This window comes from Cynocephalus volans, chromosome 2, assembly GCF_027409185.1.
Source record: "Cynocephalus volans isolate mCynVol1 chromosome 2, mCynVol1.pri, whole genome shotgun sequence".
Taxonomy (NCBI): Eukaryota; Metazoa; Chordata; class Mammalia; order Dermoptera; family Cynocephalidae; genus Cynocephalus; species Cynocephalus volans.
The window spans coordinates 69384092-69402495 of NC_084461.1; the positions used below are offsets into that span (position 1 = coordinate 69384092).

General features: G+C 37.7%; 1 protein-coding gene and 1 pseudogene across 5 annotated transcripts in view; both read left to right on the top strand.

Moving 5' to 3' along the window:
* The window catches only part of ATG10 (autophagy related 10), a 292867-nt gene that overhangs the window by 79810 nt on the left and 194653 nt on the right, over positions 1–18404 (top strand). The window lies entirely within an intron of this gene.
* Positions 11158–11724, top strand: LOC134369452 (large ribosomal subunit protein eL36-like; annotated as a pseudogene).

Genomic DNA, 18404 nt, shown 5'->3' on the forward strand with positions numbered 1-18404 from the left:
ATATAGATCTTGAGCAGAATGTTGAATAAATGAGAGAAACTGGCATTTGTAATAATACTTTGTAGTGGCTTTTTGGATGTCGCGTTTATTTTAACTCAGTATTCATTTCTTTATAGTAAGTGTATTGCTTATTTTTTTGTAGCTGTGAAAGAGACTGCACTGAGATGAGATTTAAAATAATTTTTTTCAGAACTCAACTGCTTCTATTAAGATGAAGCTCAGCTAGTAAACTCATTAAGTAAGGACCCTAGGCAGTTCTCCAGTGCGAGTCTGAAACCCTGGTAGTGCAGACATCTTTGCATCATCATGAATGACCTTGAAGGATGCCAGCACTTCATAAAGCAAAATCCTCTCTGTGGCACTTCGTTCTGATTTGATTGATGCTTTAGAAAAAGCTGTAAGATTTTCTTTTCTTTATAGTGTGGGGTATATACTCTTTATACTTCATAGATTTTGCACTTGTCTGGAGTATTTTGTTGGCAGGTTCTTGTAGGTTCTGATCTTTCACTGACTGCCATGCAAGGAAGCAATGAAATCACTCTTCTTTGATCAATTATTATTAGGGAGCAAGGACTTAGTGCATTGGCATCGTGATTTTTAACAATGGAAAAATACTGACTCCTCACTTAAGTTGTAATACAATCATTTTTCTTCCATCATAATTTTCCAAGCATCTTCAGTTGGTCAAAGGTTCTTTAAAACTGAGATTCTGTGATTTATATTATACAAAGCATATACGTGCCTGCTTAGTCCTATCCACTGTGCTTTCTTAGATTCATAATTCTCTTCCATTTAGTTTTTTACTTTAATATTCAGTGAAAACTTTTAGTATACATTTTTATAGGCAAAGAAGACACCGGAAATCTTAGAAGATAAAATTATTATTTTACCTTTTTGGAGTTACTTGAGCATTCCTTCCATAAGAAGTTATCATATAAAATCACAATCATTCATTTGTGTGCTCTGACACTGCTGCAGGAATACCAGGGGAAAGAAAACACCAACATTTTGGCTCTGAAAAATGTGTAAGAGCTATATTATGACCCTTGGGGCTAGGTGTTTAGGGATTAACACAGAAATTACAGTAAGGTGGAGGTGGAACTCACATCAGTTACAACCTGGAGGATTACAGAGACAATTTAGTGTCTCTTCTCTACCAGAAAGTTGTGCCAGCCAGTGAATTTAAACCCCAATGTCTCACCTTCCCACTTTGGGATCTGAACTTGGTATTCCTGACCTGCCCTCTGCTAATGTGAGTATAAATTTTGCTCCATGTCTTTCAGCCTCTTTCTTATAATTTGATTTGATGCTCTATGGTTATATCTAGACTAAGCCAGTAATTCAGTTTTCTTGATAGACTTTGAGTCTTGACCCCTACACTTCTGTCTTATGGAGATAAAAGAGTAAAATCAGATGGGCTTTCTTACCCGGCCCCTTGGCCATAGTGATTTATAACAATCTGTGTAATCTGGAATTCAGTAAAGTGACTGTGTGAGAAGTTCTGAAGACGGTAGTTAAAATATGAGAAGTGAAATTCAGAAACACCTGAACAACTGCTTTCTTATGTATTCTCATTTGTTGAGCCCAGAAGTATCTCTGTAAATAGGCACTTAGCCAGGCTGAATTGTTTTTCTTTCAATTACTTGATTAACATTATGTCTCATGGGCAGCTTCATTTTGAAGACCTTCTTGAGAGTCTTTGAACATGCTTAATTTATTCTAAATCCCTTTTATAATATATTTTCTGGCTGATGAACTTCTAGATTTTTCTCTTCTAAAAGTATATTGTGGATTTTTTAGCCCGTTCCGCTTCAAGATGGCGGTGGCTGCGGTGGTTGGCGCGGAGTAGCTGAGGAGGAAAAGGTGGCCACTGGGCCTTAGGCAGCCAGGAAACTTGTGGACCTTCCTCTTGCCATCTCTTAAGGGAGGACTGCTGCTGGTGGCTGGTCATGGGGGCTGACCGCCACTTTGCCCTTGGCAGGAGAGGCTGCCTCGTTTACAGGCAACAGCTTTGAAGTATGGAGCAGGAAAAGAACTGTTTCTTAGCTGCAAAAGCAAGTCTCTAAACAGAACACGGCGCCAGGGCTGCTGTTGATGCAGCCAGGATCCCGGAGGCCGGGGCCGCGCTGAAGGTGGCCAGCTGCCCTATTCAGGATTCGAGGTTTCAGGCCGGCATAAAAGAAGATTCCTGGGAGTGCCCGAGCCGCGCTGCGGGACCGACTGAGCAGCCCGAGGTGGCGGCAGCCGAGAACAGGGACGGCGACAAAGCAGAGGCAGAGAGGGAGCCGCCCGACCTGGCACAGCCCTGTGAGTGACCCCTGACCCAGCCCTGCTCGGGGGGCAGATGCCCGCCCGGCTTCCGCCTGCATCACCGGGCCACTCACTGGCCCCGGGGCTGCCTCCATTTTCTCAGGTGGTGGCAGCTCCGTCCTGGCTCAGCCACGCCTGTCCTCCTCGCCCAGCTCGGCTCCTCACTGAGCCTTCCCACTTGCTTGCCCCAGCGTGGGGCTTCCCGGGGCCTGCGGGCTGGCCTCCCCTCCCACTCCCTCCGTGGTTCTCTGGTGGGGCTGGTGGCGTGGGGCATCCCCGGCCAGCGTCGGGAGGGCAAGGAAGTACGGGCGGGGCCGACTGTCACTCCACCGCACCCTGGGCTCCGGCCCCCGGTAAACTTCCTGATACTGGGAGGCAGATACCATCTCTGCAGGCCAACAGTTTGGAAAAACGCCTAACCAATTTCTGGTTAGGAATAGTGTGATAGAAGAGTTCCCAAGTCCGCTTGAACCTGCCAGAGAGCTGACTGCGGGCGGGCACCGGACTCGGTCCGCGCCGGGGGGATACAAAGGTGAACCGTGTGCTGTGGGCTCCTCCCCCAAGGAGCTCATGCTCTGGGGTGGGAGATAAGACAAGTACACAAATAACCGCGATACCAGGAGGAAGGTGATAAGTCCCGACAAAGATCTACACAGTGCTACAAAGGCACCCAGAGCGACCGGTTGTCTGCGCCTAGCAGAAACCTGGTAGACTTCCTGGGCAAGGCGGTGCTGAGCAGTGTCTTGAGGCCCGGCTGATAGACGAGGATTGCAGAAGGCACGTCCCAGGCCAGCTCAGTGCGCACAGAGCAGGGAAGACGTCCGGCTAGGGAGGCGGAGACTCGACAGAAACCACACACCCTGTGGGGTCGCCACTGCGTGATCCAACAGCCCGGGCCAGAGCGCACAGAACAGGGAGAAGTCCTGCATGGGAAATGAAAGCTCAGCAGAGACCACACACCCTGCAGTACCGCCCCGTGATCCAGCAGCCCAGCGGAGTCCAAGCTGACCAGAGAGGTGGCTCCCCGGAGAGGCCCAAGACCCGAGGCAACCATAAACACAAGGCACTAGAGGCCAACTGAGCAGTCACGGAGGTAGCCATACAAAATTGGCAACCACAGCAACATCTTAGTTAGTCAATAGTCTCAAACCGGTGGACTGTGAAACCCCCTGCCACAATGAATAAACATCAAAAAAAAGATAGCAGAAATACAAAAAATCAAGAAAGTACACCACCAAAAGTTAATAAATCTCAAACTCTAGATCCTATAGAACAAGAAGCCCTTGAAATGACTGACAAAGAATTTCAAGTGATAATTCTAAGGAAACTGAATGAGATACAAGAAATTCAGCTAGACATCATGATGAAATGAGGAAAAGTATACAGGATCTGAAAGAGGAAATGTACAAGGAAATCAATGTCCTGAAAAAAAATGTAGCAGAATTTGCTGAACTGAAGAAGTTATTCAGCGAAATAAAAAACACAACGGAGAGTTTAGCCAGCAGGCTTGTTGAAGTTGAAGAGAGAACCTCTGAACTTGAAGATGGGCTGTTTGAAATAACACAAGCAGACAAAAAGAAAGAAAAAAGAATCAAAGACATTGAAGAAAATCTGAGAGAGATATCAGACAACCTTAAGCGCTCAAATATCCGAGTCATGGGTATTCCAGAAGGGGAGGAAAACGGAGATTGCATTGAAAACATATTCAACAAAATAGTGGCAGAAAACTTCCCAGGTATAGGAAAAATCACAGATCTTCAGATCCAGGAAGCTCAACGATCTCCACACGTATTCAACCCAAAAAGGCCTTCTCCAAGACATGGTATAGTCAAATTGGCAAAACTCAGAGACAAAGAGAGAATCTTAAAAGCTGCAAGAGAGAAGCGTCAAATCACCTATAAGGGAGCCCCAATCAGGCTAACATCAGACTTTTCATCACAAACCCTAAAAGCTAGAAAGGAATGGGATGATATATTCAAAATACTAAAAGACAAAGATTGCCAGCCAAGAATACTCTACCCTGCAAGGCTATCCTTCCAAAATGAAGGGCAAATAGTATATTTCTCAGACAAACAAAAACCGCGGGAGTTCACTACCACAGGACCACACTTACAAGAAATCCTCAAGGGAGTACTGGGTTTGGTTCCTGAAAAATAGCTACCACTACCAAAAAAACCCAAGACAAATCAAAACCCACTAGTATAATAAAAATGGCATTCATGAAGAGAAAACAAACAAACAAACAAAAATGCCATCTACAAACTAAGGAACCAACAAACGCAGAAACCAAACAGTAAATCAGAAAGCAAGGAACAAAAGACACCTAAGACAACCAAACAACCAATAAAATGCTAGGAATAAATCAACACCTTTCAATAACAACTCTTAATGTAAAAGGCTTAAATTCCCCAATCGAAAGACACAGACTGGCTGACTGGATCAAAAAGGAGGACCCAACTATATGCTGCCTACAAGAGACCCACCTCACCCATAAAGATTCACACAGACTAAGAGTGAAAGGATGGAAAAAGATTTACCATGCAAACAGAAAAGAAAAATGAGCTGGAGTAGCTATTCTTATATCTGACAAAATAGACTTTAAACTAAAAACCATAAAAAGAGACAATGAGGGACACTACTTAATGATAAAAGGACTCATCCATCAAGAAGACATAACAATCATAAATATGTACGCACCCAATTTTGTAGCAGCCAGATTTATAAAACAAACTCTATTAGACCTAAAGAAGGAAATAGACACTAATACCATAATAGCAGGGGACCTGAACACTCCACTGTCAATATTAGACAGATCATCTAGGCAAAGAATCAGTAGAGAAACACAAGATCTAAACAAGACTCTAGACTAATTGGAATTGGCTGATATCTACAGAACATTCCATCCAACAACCTCAGAATATTCATTCTTCTCATCAGCACATGGATCATTCTCCAGGATAGATCACATATTGGGTCACAATTCAAGTCTCAATAAATTCAAAAAAATTGGAATAATCCCATGTATTTTCTCAGACCACAATGGATTAAAACTAGAAATTAATAACAAACGAAACTCTGGAAACTATACAAACACATGGAAATTAAACAGCATTCTACTTAATTACATATGGGTCTAAGAAGAAATCAAGGAGGAAATCAAAAAATTTATTGAAACGAATGAAAATAATGACACATCATACCAAAACCTGTGGGATACTGTAAAAGCAGTATTAAGGGGGAAATTTATTGCATTAAATGCTCACCTCAGAAAAATGGAAAGATGGCAAGTGAACAAGCTAATACTTCACCTTAAAGAACTAGAAAAACAAGAACAATCGAAACCTAAAGTTAGCAGACGGAAAGAAATCATTAAGATCAGAGCAGAACTGAATGAAATTGAAACCCAAAAAACAATAAAAAGATCAATGAATCAAAAAGTTGGTTTTTTGAAAAGATAAATAAAATTGACAAACCATTAGCATGGCTAACAAAAAAAAGAAGAGAGAAGATTCAAATAACAAAAATGAGAAATGAAAAAGGTGATATTACAACTGATTCATCTGAAATACAAGGAATCATTCGAGACTACTATAAACAACTATACGCCAACAAATTTGCAAATCTGGAGGAAATGGATAAATTTTTGGACACTCACAAGCTCCCAAAAGTGAACCATGAAGACGTAGAAAATTTGAACAGACCAATAACAATAAAGGAGATTGAAGCTGTTATCAGAAGGCTCCCAACAAAGAAAAGCCCAGGACCAGATGGATTCACAGCAGAATTTTACCAAACATTCAAAGAGGAATTGACACCGATTCTTTACAAACTATTCCAAAAGATTGAAACGGATGCAAATCTCCCAAACTCATTCTATGAAGCAAACATCATCCTGATACCAAAACCAGGGAAAGATATAACCAAAAAAGAAAACTACACGCTGATATCCTTCATGAATATAGATGCAAAAATCCTCACTAAAATACTAGCAAACAGAATACAGCAACACATACGTAAAATTATTCATCACGATGAAGTGGGATTCATCCCAGGGTTGCAAGGTTGGTTCAACATACGCAAATCAATAAATGTGATACACCATATTAATAAAGTCAAACACAAGGACCATATGATCATCTCTATAGATGCTGAAAAAGCATTTGATAAAGTTCAGCACTCATTCATGACAAAGAACCTCTATAAGTTAGGTATAGAGGGAAAGTATCTCAACATAATTAAAGCCATATTTGACAAACGCACTGCCAATATCATCCTGAATGGGGAAAAGCTGAAAGCTTTTCCTTTAAGAACAGGAACTAGACAAGGATGCCCACTCTCACCACTCCTATTCAACATAGTGTTGGAAGTACTAGCCAGAGCAATCAGAGAAGAGAAGGAAATAAAGTGCATCCAGATTGGAAAAGATGAAGTCAAACTGTCCTTGTTTGCAGATGACATGATCCTATATATCGAACAGCCTAAAACCTCTACAAAAAAACTGTTGGAACTGATAAATGATTTCAGCACAGTAGCAGGATACAAAATCAACACACAAAAATCAGTAGCATTTCTTTTCTCCAATAGTGAACATGCAGAATGAGAAATCAAGAAAGCCTGCCCATTTACAATAGCCACCAAAAAAATAAAATACTTAGGAATTGAGTTAACCAAGGATGTGAAAAATCTCTATAATGAGAACTACAAACCACTGCTGAGAGAAATTAGAGAGGATACAAGAAGATGGAAAGATATCCCATGCTCTTGGATTGGAAGAATCAACATAGTAAAAATGTCCATACTACCCAAAGTGATATACAAATACAATGCAATCCCCATCAAAATTCCAAAGACATTTTTCTCAGAAATGGAAAGAACTATCCAGTCATTTATATGGAACAATAAAAGACCACGCATAGCCCAAGCAATGCTGAGCAAAAAAAATAAAGCTGGAGGCATAACACTACCTGACTTTAAGCTATACTTCAAAGCTATAATAACCAAAAAAATATGGTACTGGCATAAAAACAGACACACTGATCAATGGAATAGAGTAGAGAATCCAGAAATCAACCCACACACTTACTGCCATCTGATCTTTGACAAAGGCACCAAGCCTATTCACTGGGGAAGGGACTGCCTCTTCAACAAATGGTGCTGGGATAACTGGATATCCATATGCAGGAGAATGAAACTAGATCCATACCTCTCACCATATACTAAAATCAACTCAAAATGGATTAAGGATTTAAATATACACCCTGAAACAATAAAACTTCTTAAAGAAAACATAGGAGAAACACTTCAGGAAATAGGACTGGGCACAGACTTCATGAATACGAGCCCAAAAGCACGGGCAACCAAAGGAAAAATAAACAAATGGGATTATATCAAACTAAAAAGCTTCTGCACAGCAAAAGAAACAATTAACAGAGTTGAAAGACAACTAACAGAGTGGGAGAAAATATTTGCAAAATATACATCTGACAAAGGATTAATAACCAGAATATATAAGGAACTCAAACAACTTTACAAGAAAAAAACAAGCAACCCAATTAAAAAATGGGCAAAAGAGCTAAGTAGGCATTTCTCTAAGGAAGATATCCAAATGGCCAACAGACATATGAAAAAATGCTCAACATCACTCAGCATCCGGGAAATGCAAACCAAAACCACACTGAGATACCATCTAACCCCAGTTAGGATGGCTAAAATCCAAAAGACCCTGAACGATAAATGCTGGCGAGGTTGCGGAGAAAAAGGAACTCTCATACATTGTTGGTGGGACTGCAAAATGGTGCAGCCTCTATGGAAAATGGTATGGAGGTTCCTCAAACAATTGCAGATAGATGTACCATACGACCCAGCTATCCCACTGCTGGGAATATACCCAGAGGAATGGAAATCATCAAGTTGAAGGTATACCTGTTCCCCAATGTTCATCGCAGCACTTTTTACAATAGCCAAGAGTTGGAACCAGCCCAAATGTCCATCATCGGATGAGTGGATACGGAAAATGTGGTACATGTACACAATGGAATACTACTCAGCTATAAAAACGAATGAAATACTGCCATTTGCAACAACATGGATGGACCTTGAGAGAATTATATTAAGTGAAACAAGTCAGGCACAGAAAGAGAAATACCACATGTTCTCACTTATTGGTGGGAGCTAAAAATTAATATATAAATTCACACACACACACACACAAAAAGAAAACCGTGGGGGGCGAGGAAGAAGATATAACAACCACAATTACTCGAAGTTGATACAAGAAGCAAACAGAGGGGACATTGGTGGGGGGGAGGGGCGGAGGGAGGAGGGCGGGAGGTTTTGGTGATGGGGAACAATAATCAGCCACAATGTATATCGACAAAATAAAATTTTTTTAAAAAAAAGTATATTGTGAATTCTTTGAGACTAAGATAAATTCTCAGCCTTTTATCCAACTGTTAGTAATGTTTCATTCTTTTTCTAACCAAACCAACTAAAATGGTTAGAACTTTGTTCACTATTGTGACACAGAAGGCAAATCAGGAATACAAAGGAGGACTGGGGTTTTAATAAATACATATATATTTATAACTTTTTTTTGTGATGATCAAGGTTTTCTTAGAAACCAGGTCTGTAAATTAGGTAGATAAACAATTATAATAGAAAATTTTAAATTAATAATGGTACATACAGAATATAGAATTGCAGTAAGTAGTCATTAAATTTTTAAGAAACTGTTACTCAGTTAAGAGAGTTAAAAATTTGGCGTATTTGCAAAAATGTGGTGAAATGTTTGAACAAAGCTTTTAGAAAAGATTTTTCTATTTTTTTTTGTTCAAAGCTATATGAAAGGATTATTTTATTTATTTCTAATTATTTCCTTTTAGGCTCTCAAATTGCATTTAAAATGTCAAATTATTTTATTTTTATTTGTGAATTGATTGTTGGTTTATTACAATATGTATTTTGGAGTATTAAAGGATTAGAATGGATAATATTAAATTAGGATAAAAGCTTAAGAATATTAAAAGGACCTGACAATAGATGTCAAATGAAAAGTCTTTCTGTATTTTAAAAATTCTTAACTGGGCAGGAGAAAAAAAAATTCTCAAGTGGGTCAATGGTGGATTCAGTAAAAGATGGGGGCTTGAATTTTTCACCAAATGATTATTTCCCATCATTTGCCAATTCAATTCTCAACCTTTATTGAATTACTACTATGTACTACTTAGTATAGAAGAAAAAATAAAGACATTATTCATACTTTCAAAAAATGTTTTAAAAGCTTCATATTTTAATAACCAGTTTTGAGTGGATTCTACAAAGAGAAAATGTTTTCTGGTTACTGTTATTAATAAGCCAATTATAATTTGTAATATGAAACAATGTAATAAAATTAAAAAGGCAATAAAATTAACAAAATAATACCATGAAAAACAACTACAGTAGACAAATAAAATAATAATAGCTTTAGGGATACGATTGAAATAAAACACATATGTTTATTATAGTCCTGCTTACTTGTGCCTGAGTGATTACATTTTATGGTTATATATTGCCGCCTGAAAGAACACCACAAAACTTAGTGGCTTTAAACAATAGTCTGGGGCTGGAGTCACCGTAATCCTCAACTGAACTGGGCATTCCAGATGGCTCTTTCACTCGTGTGTTTGGCACCTCACCTGGGATGACTGGAATAGTTGAGGCTGGCAGGACATCTCTTTCTCTCTCCATGGCCTCTCCACACGGCTGTCTTAGGCTTCCTTCAGCATTGCTGTTTCAGGATAGTTGGACTTCTTAGCTGGTGGCCTTCATCCTCTAGAGCATGTAGTTCGAGAGACCCAGATGGCAACCGAAGGGCTTCTTTTGACTTGTGACCTTATGTCTTGAAAATCATGCAGCATCACTTCTACCACATTCTCTTGGTCAAAAGTGAGTCTGAGGGATAGCCCAGGTTCAAAGATAGGAAACCACACAAAGGCATGGTTTATTGGTGGGGTGGGGGAGAAGGGAAGGAGGAGAGGCATCTTTGGAGATTAGCTACCATAATGTATAATGTTCATTTATAACTGCATAATAATCATTTCTGTGCTAAAATTTGTATCAATATACTTCCAAAATTAAAATTTACATTAATTTTATGTGTCACCTTGACACCCTGACCTTGGTGTTATTAACACCGTGCTCTAATCAACTGAGCTAACCAGCCAGCCCTTATAAGTAAAAATATTTTATAGCCAAAATATACTTTCGTATGTATGTTAGTAAGAGTTTTAGTTATAATGAGAAAAATAGTTTTTTAAAACTTGCCTTAATTCTTTTATTTGAGTTTACGTTGAGTATCTACTGGGTACTGGGTATTGCGCAATTCGTTAGGGGAAAGATTCAGGGAATTACAAGACCCTGCCTTTTGACCCAGCACTTAAGAAAATGTTAGTCTTTGAGACACATCAAGAGTCAAATAGCAATTCACAGCAGTGACCCAGATTTTCAAGGAAGGGAGAGATAAACATGGTCTGAAATTATTTAGGAAGCCTTCATAATAGAATTGAGACTATGGTCAAGACTGAAATATGGGTTATATTTTGTGTAACTGAGAGATCCAGTATGGAATGAAGAGCTAAGTTAGGGTGATTTCAGGGAAAGAAAGAAGTGATGGGGAAGAGCAGGGCTGGGACTAGGGTGACACAAGAAAGGCATACTCACCTAGAGCGAGTGTCCCCTTAAATTTTGTTCCCTACGTGACTCTCTTACCTCATCCTAGTACCAGTCCTGGGACAGTATTTAAAGGAAAAAAAGGACTTGGTGACTAATTGGATATGGGGAATAATCATAATCGTAGTACCTGCTGCAATGTACAAGTACTGTTATAAGCACTCTGTTTTTAACTCTTAAAATACCTGTGTGGGGTAAGTTTTATTTTCTCCATTTTCCTGTTAAGTAACCTGAAGGGAGTTCAATGAAAGGATTAGGTCACCTTAGTAGTAAGGGAAGGAACTGGGGCACAGGAAAAAAGGAGGACTTAAAAATGAAAAGTCTATCAAACATATAAGGAAGAAAATGGCCTTCTGCTGCAGCAGCCACTGAAGAGCAGTAGGTGTGGCTCTGTGCTACCCCATTGCCATGGGCTTCAACAAGGGCCACAAGATGACCAAGAACGTGAACAAACTGAGGCACAGCTGATGCTGCGGGTGCCTCACCAAGCATACAAATTTCATGCGGGACATTGTGATGCAAAAAGTGTGTGGCTTTGCCCCTTAAGAGTGCCACACCGTGGAGCTGCTCAAGTTCTCCAAGGACAAAGAGGCCTTCAAGTTCATCAAGAAAAGGGTGGGGACACACATCTCCACTAAGAGGAAGCAAGAAGAGATGAGCAATGTCCTGGCCACCATGAGGAATGTGGCTGCCAAGAAGGACTGAGCCCCCTCTCCCCTCTATGCAGAATAAAACCTTTACAGAAATTCAAAGAAAAACAAAATAAAACAAAACAAAAGAAGAAAATGTACCATTTGTGTAAATCTCTTTCAGAAACTAGAAGAGGAGGGAACACTTCCCAATACATTTTATGAGGCTAGTGTTACTGTGATTCCAAAGCCAGACAAAGATTGTACAAAAAAGAAAATTATAGACCTACATCCCCAATGAACATAGATGCAAAAATCCTGAACATATGTTAGCAAATAGAATTCAGCAACTTAAAAAAAGAATTGTACATTATGACTAAGTGTGCTTTATTCCAGGGATGCAAGGCTAGTTCACTATTTGAAACATCAATCAATGTAACCCACCATATTAACAGGGAAAAGGAGAAAAATATGATCATATTAATCAATATGAAAGAGTGTTCAAAATTCATCTCTCATTCATCAAACTCAGAAAAATAGGAAGAGAGGGGAAGTTCCTCAACTTGATAAAGGAAACCTACAGATAACATTATTCTTAATGGTGAAAGACTGAACTCATTCCGCTTGAATTTGGGAAAAAGTCAAGGATGCCTACTCTCATCATATTTATTCAAATAGTGATAGAAGTTTTAGCTGGTGCAATAAGGCCAGAAAAGGAAATCAAAGACATTCATATTAGAAAGGAAGAATCAGAACTGTTTCTATTTGCAGATGACCTGACATGACATGATTTTTTTTACGTAGAAAATCCTATGGAATCTACAAAAATACTCTTACAACTAGTAAGTGAGTTTAGCAAGATTGCAGAATACAAGAAAAACATATAAAAATCAATTTTATTTCTGTATACTGGCAGTGAATACATGGACAATGACATTAAGCATACCCTTTGCAGTTGCTCCAAATAACCTGAAAATACATATGTACAAATCAAACAAAATGTGTACAGGACTTACATGCTGAAAACTACAAAATGCTAATAAAAAAAAATCAAATAAGATCTAAATAAATGGAGCAACATAGACATACTATGTTCATAAATTGGAAGATTTGACATAGGGATCATATCAATTCTCTCTAAATTGATATATAGATTTAACATAATTCCTATCAAAATCCCAGTAAGATTTATTGTAGATAGAGACAATATTGTCCTAAAACTTATATGAAAAGACAAAGGAACTAGATAGAATAGCTAGAACCATTTTTAAAAAGAATATAGTGGGAGGAATCAGTCTACCTGATTCCAAGACTTATTATGTAGCTACAGTAATTAAGATTGTGTGGTATTATTGGAGGGATTCACACACAGAGCAATGGAATTGGAGAAAGAACCCAGAAATAGACCCACATAAATATGTCCAACTGGCTTTTTGATAGAAGTGTAAAAACAATGTAATTGTGGAAAGAGAGCCATTTCAATAAGTGTGCTGGAGCAGTTAGACATCCAGATTCAAACAACAACAACAGTAACAAAAGAACTCTGACCTAAGTCTTACACCTTATACAAAAATTAACTCAAAACGGATCATGGACTTTCAGAAGAAGAGAACAGAACTGTGTTTACTAGAGGTAGGAAAGGAGGAGGGAGAGAGAGGATAGCAAGAAATTGGCTAATTGACACAAAGACTGATTCCGTTTTGTGATGATGAATATGTTAATTACCCCGATTTGATCATCACATATACAAGTATTGATGGTCAACTTGTACCCCACACATATGTATAATAAATTATCTTTCATTTAAAAAATAAATAAAATGGACCATGGACTTAAAGGTAAAATATAAAATTATAAAGCTTTTAGGAAGAAATTAAGAGAGGATTTTGGGATCTAGGGCTAGGCAAAGAATTCTTACACTTAATACCGAAAGCATGATCCATAAAAGGAAAAATTGATAAGTTGAACTTTCTCAAATATAGAGACTTTTGTTTTGCCAAAGATTCTATTAAGTGAATGAAAAGAAAAGCCACAGAATGGAGAACATGTTTACAAGCCACATATTTAACGAAGGGTTAGTATTGAGAATATATAAGGAACTCTCAGAATTTGACAATATTAAAGCAAATAGAACAGTAGAAAATGGGCAAAAGACCTGAAGAGTCACTGAAGAGAACATAGAGATGACAAGCATATGAAAAGATGTTTAGCATTATTAGCCTTTGAAGAAGTGCAAGTTAAAACCACAATGAGATATCACTACACACCTATCAAAACGGCTTTAAAATCCCCAAACCACACCAAAACCAAACAAAATAAAAACAGTTATACCATCAAATGCTGGCATGAATGCCAAGAAACTGACTCACTTGTACATTGCTGGTTGGAATATACAACACAATAGCCATTCTGGAAAACAGTTAGGCAGTTTTTAAAAAAACTAAGCATGCAACTACCATATGACCCAGCAATTACACTCCTAAGCATTTATCTCGGAGAAATGAAAGCTTATGTTCACACAAAAACCTGTACACAATTTTTTATAGCAGTTTTATTTGTAATAGTAAAAAACTGGAACCAACCCAAATGCCCTTTAATGATGAATGGTTAAACAAACAGTGGCCCATTTATACCATGGAATACTATTCAGCAATAAAAAGGAATGAAGTATTGGTACACATGACAACCTGAATGAATTGTTGGAAAACTGCCCTTAGTGAAAAAAGCAAGCCTCAAAAGGTTACATTGTGAGTGATTCCATTTAAAAAAACATTCTTTAAATGATAAAATAATAGGTTGGAGAATAGACTACTGGTTGCCGGGGTTAAGGAAGGGGTAGGAATAGAGGGAGGTTAGTGTGGCTATAAAATGGCAATGCGAGGAATCCTTTTGATGGTTGAAATGCTCTGTATCTTGACTGTATCAGTGTCAATACCCTTGTTGCAATTTTGCACTTTAGTTTTGTAAAATGTTTCCATTGGGAGAAATTGGTTAAAGAATACACCAGATCTTTATGTATTATTTCTTCTAATACATGTGCATCATACATATGTAGCCATAATTATCTCAAGATTAAAAGTTTAATTAAAAAAATGTTTTAGATTTCAAAGCCAATAACTGGAAGAATTAAAGTGCTTTTTAAATTTAAAAGCAAATGAAAAAAAAATGGGAAAAATTATTTTCAATGTATCCTTAATATATAAAAACCTCCCAAAGTCAATAATAAAACATCCCAAAACCATGAACAAGAAAATCCCACCAATAATATGAATAATAAAAATATTTTAGAAGTTCTGCCTTACAATGAAATGAATCTCTCATTGATGTGATTTTAGGCAACATGACCAAATCAAGTGGAGCAATACTAGCAATGTAGGAGATTTGGTGGGGGGAATGTATAGGCAGGCTATACTTTCTAGGGACCCCACTAAGAGTCAGCTCCTCTCTGCTATTTCTGCCTTTTTAAGCTTCTTTCCTTTCTCCAATCAATGGCTTCCTCGACACTTACAGAGGAAAATTTGACAAAGGAGTAGTTCTAAAAGGAGGCAAATCAAGAACGATCATTTGGTTATATACCTATGCCTTACTTACATAAAGTTGAAAGTTAGGAACTGTATTTCTCCTTTAACAGAGATCTGCTTAAACACTGTTAGCATGCTTTGTTGGTAGGAATATAGGATTTAATCTTGCTGTTATAGTAATTTCCATAAAATGTCTTAGATTTCACTTTAAGGGACTAAGAAACTCCCAGGAGAACTGCATGTTTAAAAAGTCCTACCTGGAATTTAACAGGATCCTTTTTTCCCCATACTTTACAATGTGGAAAAAAAATTCACTTGAATTTTATCTCATATTTGTAGATTGCAGTGAAGGCTTCTCAAGAAGCATTTTCAGTTGGATGAGTGCTGACTTAAGGTCATTTGATTAATACATAGTCAGAGAGCTGTAGAAACCACATTACAAGACCAGGGTTAATTAGTACCAGTAAAATCATATTAGAGTGAACACAATACTGAAAAGCTTTCCGAATAATAAGACTATTTCCACATCAAAATGTTGAAAAACACATGTTTCTGATTTTCTTGAAATGTAGAAAAAGAATATTTATAGTAAAGTATGCGTATACGTACTTAAAATGGAAATATGGAATTTTTTATACAAACACTACTAATTTAGTTTGATAACTTCCGTATTTGAGGGTGGATTTGGACATTTTTTCTTTTGGATTTGTCTTTATAAGCTGTCTTCAAAATTTAGTTTAGTAAAAGTAACATTCAAATCAATGGGGGAAAGAATGGTTATTCATTACGTGTTATTAGGATAACTATTTGAAAAAAGCAAGGTTGGATACCATATTCATATCATACACTAAAGCAAAGTAAACTGCTAAGTGTACAAAATAAAGCACAAAAGCACTAGAAGGAAATATGGGTTTATATTTTTATAATATGAAGTGACAAGGGCTTTCTAAGCATGACATTGATACCAAAAAAGTATATATATATAATAATGAATTATTATTTCTCAAGAGTCTGCAGATTGGTTAAGCAGTTCTGTGGGTCTCACCTGGACTCACTTCTGAGGCTGCTTTAATCCAGTGGGTTGGCCAGAGCTGATGGGCCTAAGAGTCTGTGACCTCTCCCTCTCTGTGATGTCTTATACAGTTGTCTAGACCAAGCTTCTTTCCATGGTGGCTGACTGAAGGCAGAAGCTACTGGAGCCTTCTGGAAGCCTAGGACCCAGAACTCATACTCACTCCTGCCACATTTTATTGGTCAAAACAAGTTGGAAGTTCAGCCAGATATAAGGGGTGAATAAAAAGACCCCATCTCTTGAGCAGAAATATTACATTGCAAAGGGATACAGATATAGTGAGGCATAATTCACTGAAAAACATTATCATAATGATCTCCTTCAGTATCTCTTGCTATCCAAAACTCTGCCCAAAGACAAGAACTAAACAGATTTGGATAAATTTTTAGATAAATCCCTTTATTATCTGAACTTTTGCTACTTGATATCTCAAATTTAAGATCTAGATAGATATGTATTATGTGGTAACCTTACTATCTGAACTTGCTAACCATCCTTGCACTATTCTAATTCAGAAATGTGATAGCTTTATTACTAACTTTAAGCAATTTGGCTGTAATGTGCCTTGGTGTAGTTTTCTTCATGTTTCTTGTTCTTGGGATTCTTGAGTTTCTTATATACATGGGTTTATAGTTTTTAAAAGATTTACCCCACTCCCCACCCCTCATTCCTCTCCTTTGGCAACTCCAATTATACATACGACAGGCCTTCAAAAAGTTCAAAAAGTTTGTATTATCTTTTAATTCTATATTTCCACAAACTTTTTGAAGTATTTTTGTATATTAGGCCACTCAAAGTTGCCCCAGAGCTCAGTGATGCTCTGTTTATTTCATTATTTAGTCTTTTCTTTCTCTTACATTTCATTTTGGATAGTTTCTAATGCTATGTCTTCAAGTGTGCCAAGCTTTTCTTTGCAATGTTTAATCTTTCTTTAATCCTTTTGGATTAAAGGATCAAACCAATATTTTGGTTTTCATCTTGAAGTTTCATTTGGGTCTTTTAAAATATTTTCAGGGTATCTATTTAGCATGTTCAACCTTTCCTCTATCTCAGGGGATGACAATGACGGCCCATGAGCCAAATCTGGCTTACCACCTGTCTTTGTAAATAAAGTTTTGTTGGAATACAGCCATCCTCATTTGTTTATGTATTTTTTGATTGGTTTCAGTTGATCAATTTTAGTCTTCATTGTTGCTTGTATTTTTCTGATTCTTTGCATGCATGGTAATTTTTGATTGGATGCCAGACATTGGTGGATTTTACCTTGTTAGGTGCTGGGTATTTTTGTATTCCTATAGATATTCTTGAACTTTGCTCTGGGATACAGTTAGGTTATTTGGAAGTAGTTTGACCCTTTCAAGTCTTGATGTTAAGCTTTGTTAGGAGGGACCAGAGCAGCCTTTAGTGTAGGGATAATTTTGCCCCTTTACTGAGGCAAAGCTTCACTGAAGACTTCACCCATGAAGTATGACTAGTGGGAATCCAAACTATTCCCAGCCCTATGTAAGTGTCAGCTATTGTTTTCTCTAATTTTTTTGGATGTTTCTTTTTTTAACCTGGGTTCTTTCCTCATATACATGAGCTAATCTGCATTTAGCTGAAGATCTGAGAGACTTCTTTTTCTGTGCAGCTCTCTCCTTTTCAATTGTTTGTCCTGTGAACTCTTAACTGTCTTGGCCTCCTTGGATTCCCAGTTCCATCTTCCTAACTCAAGAAGCCTTACGGGCTCTGCCTGAGTTATGCCTCCTTGCACTGTGGCCTGAAAACTCAATCTAGGCAATAATCTAGGCAATCTTAGGGCTTACCTTATTTGTTTCTCCTATCTGCAATCGCTGTCCTTGGTTGTTTGATGTTCAATGTCTTGAAAAATCATTTTTTTCATATATCTCGTTTTTTAGTTGTTTCAGGTGGCAAGATAAATCTAGTCCCTGTTATTACTTCTTGACTAGAAATAAAAGTCTTTAGAAACCCAATAACTTTAGATGGCAAGTGATATTTGAATTTTACCATATTAAAAACAAATAATAATATTATAGAAGGTACTATAAATGAAATTAAAAGACAAATGGCAAACTGGGAAATATTTTTAATTATTGTGTCTGACTAAGGATTAATAGCCCCAATATATAAAGCAATTCTTGTAAGTCAATAAGAAAAAGATGA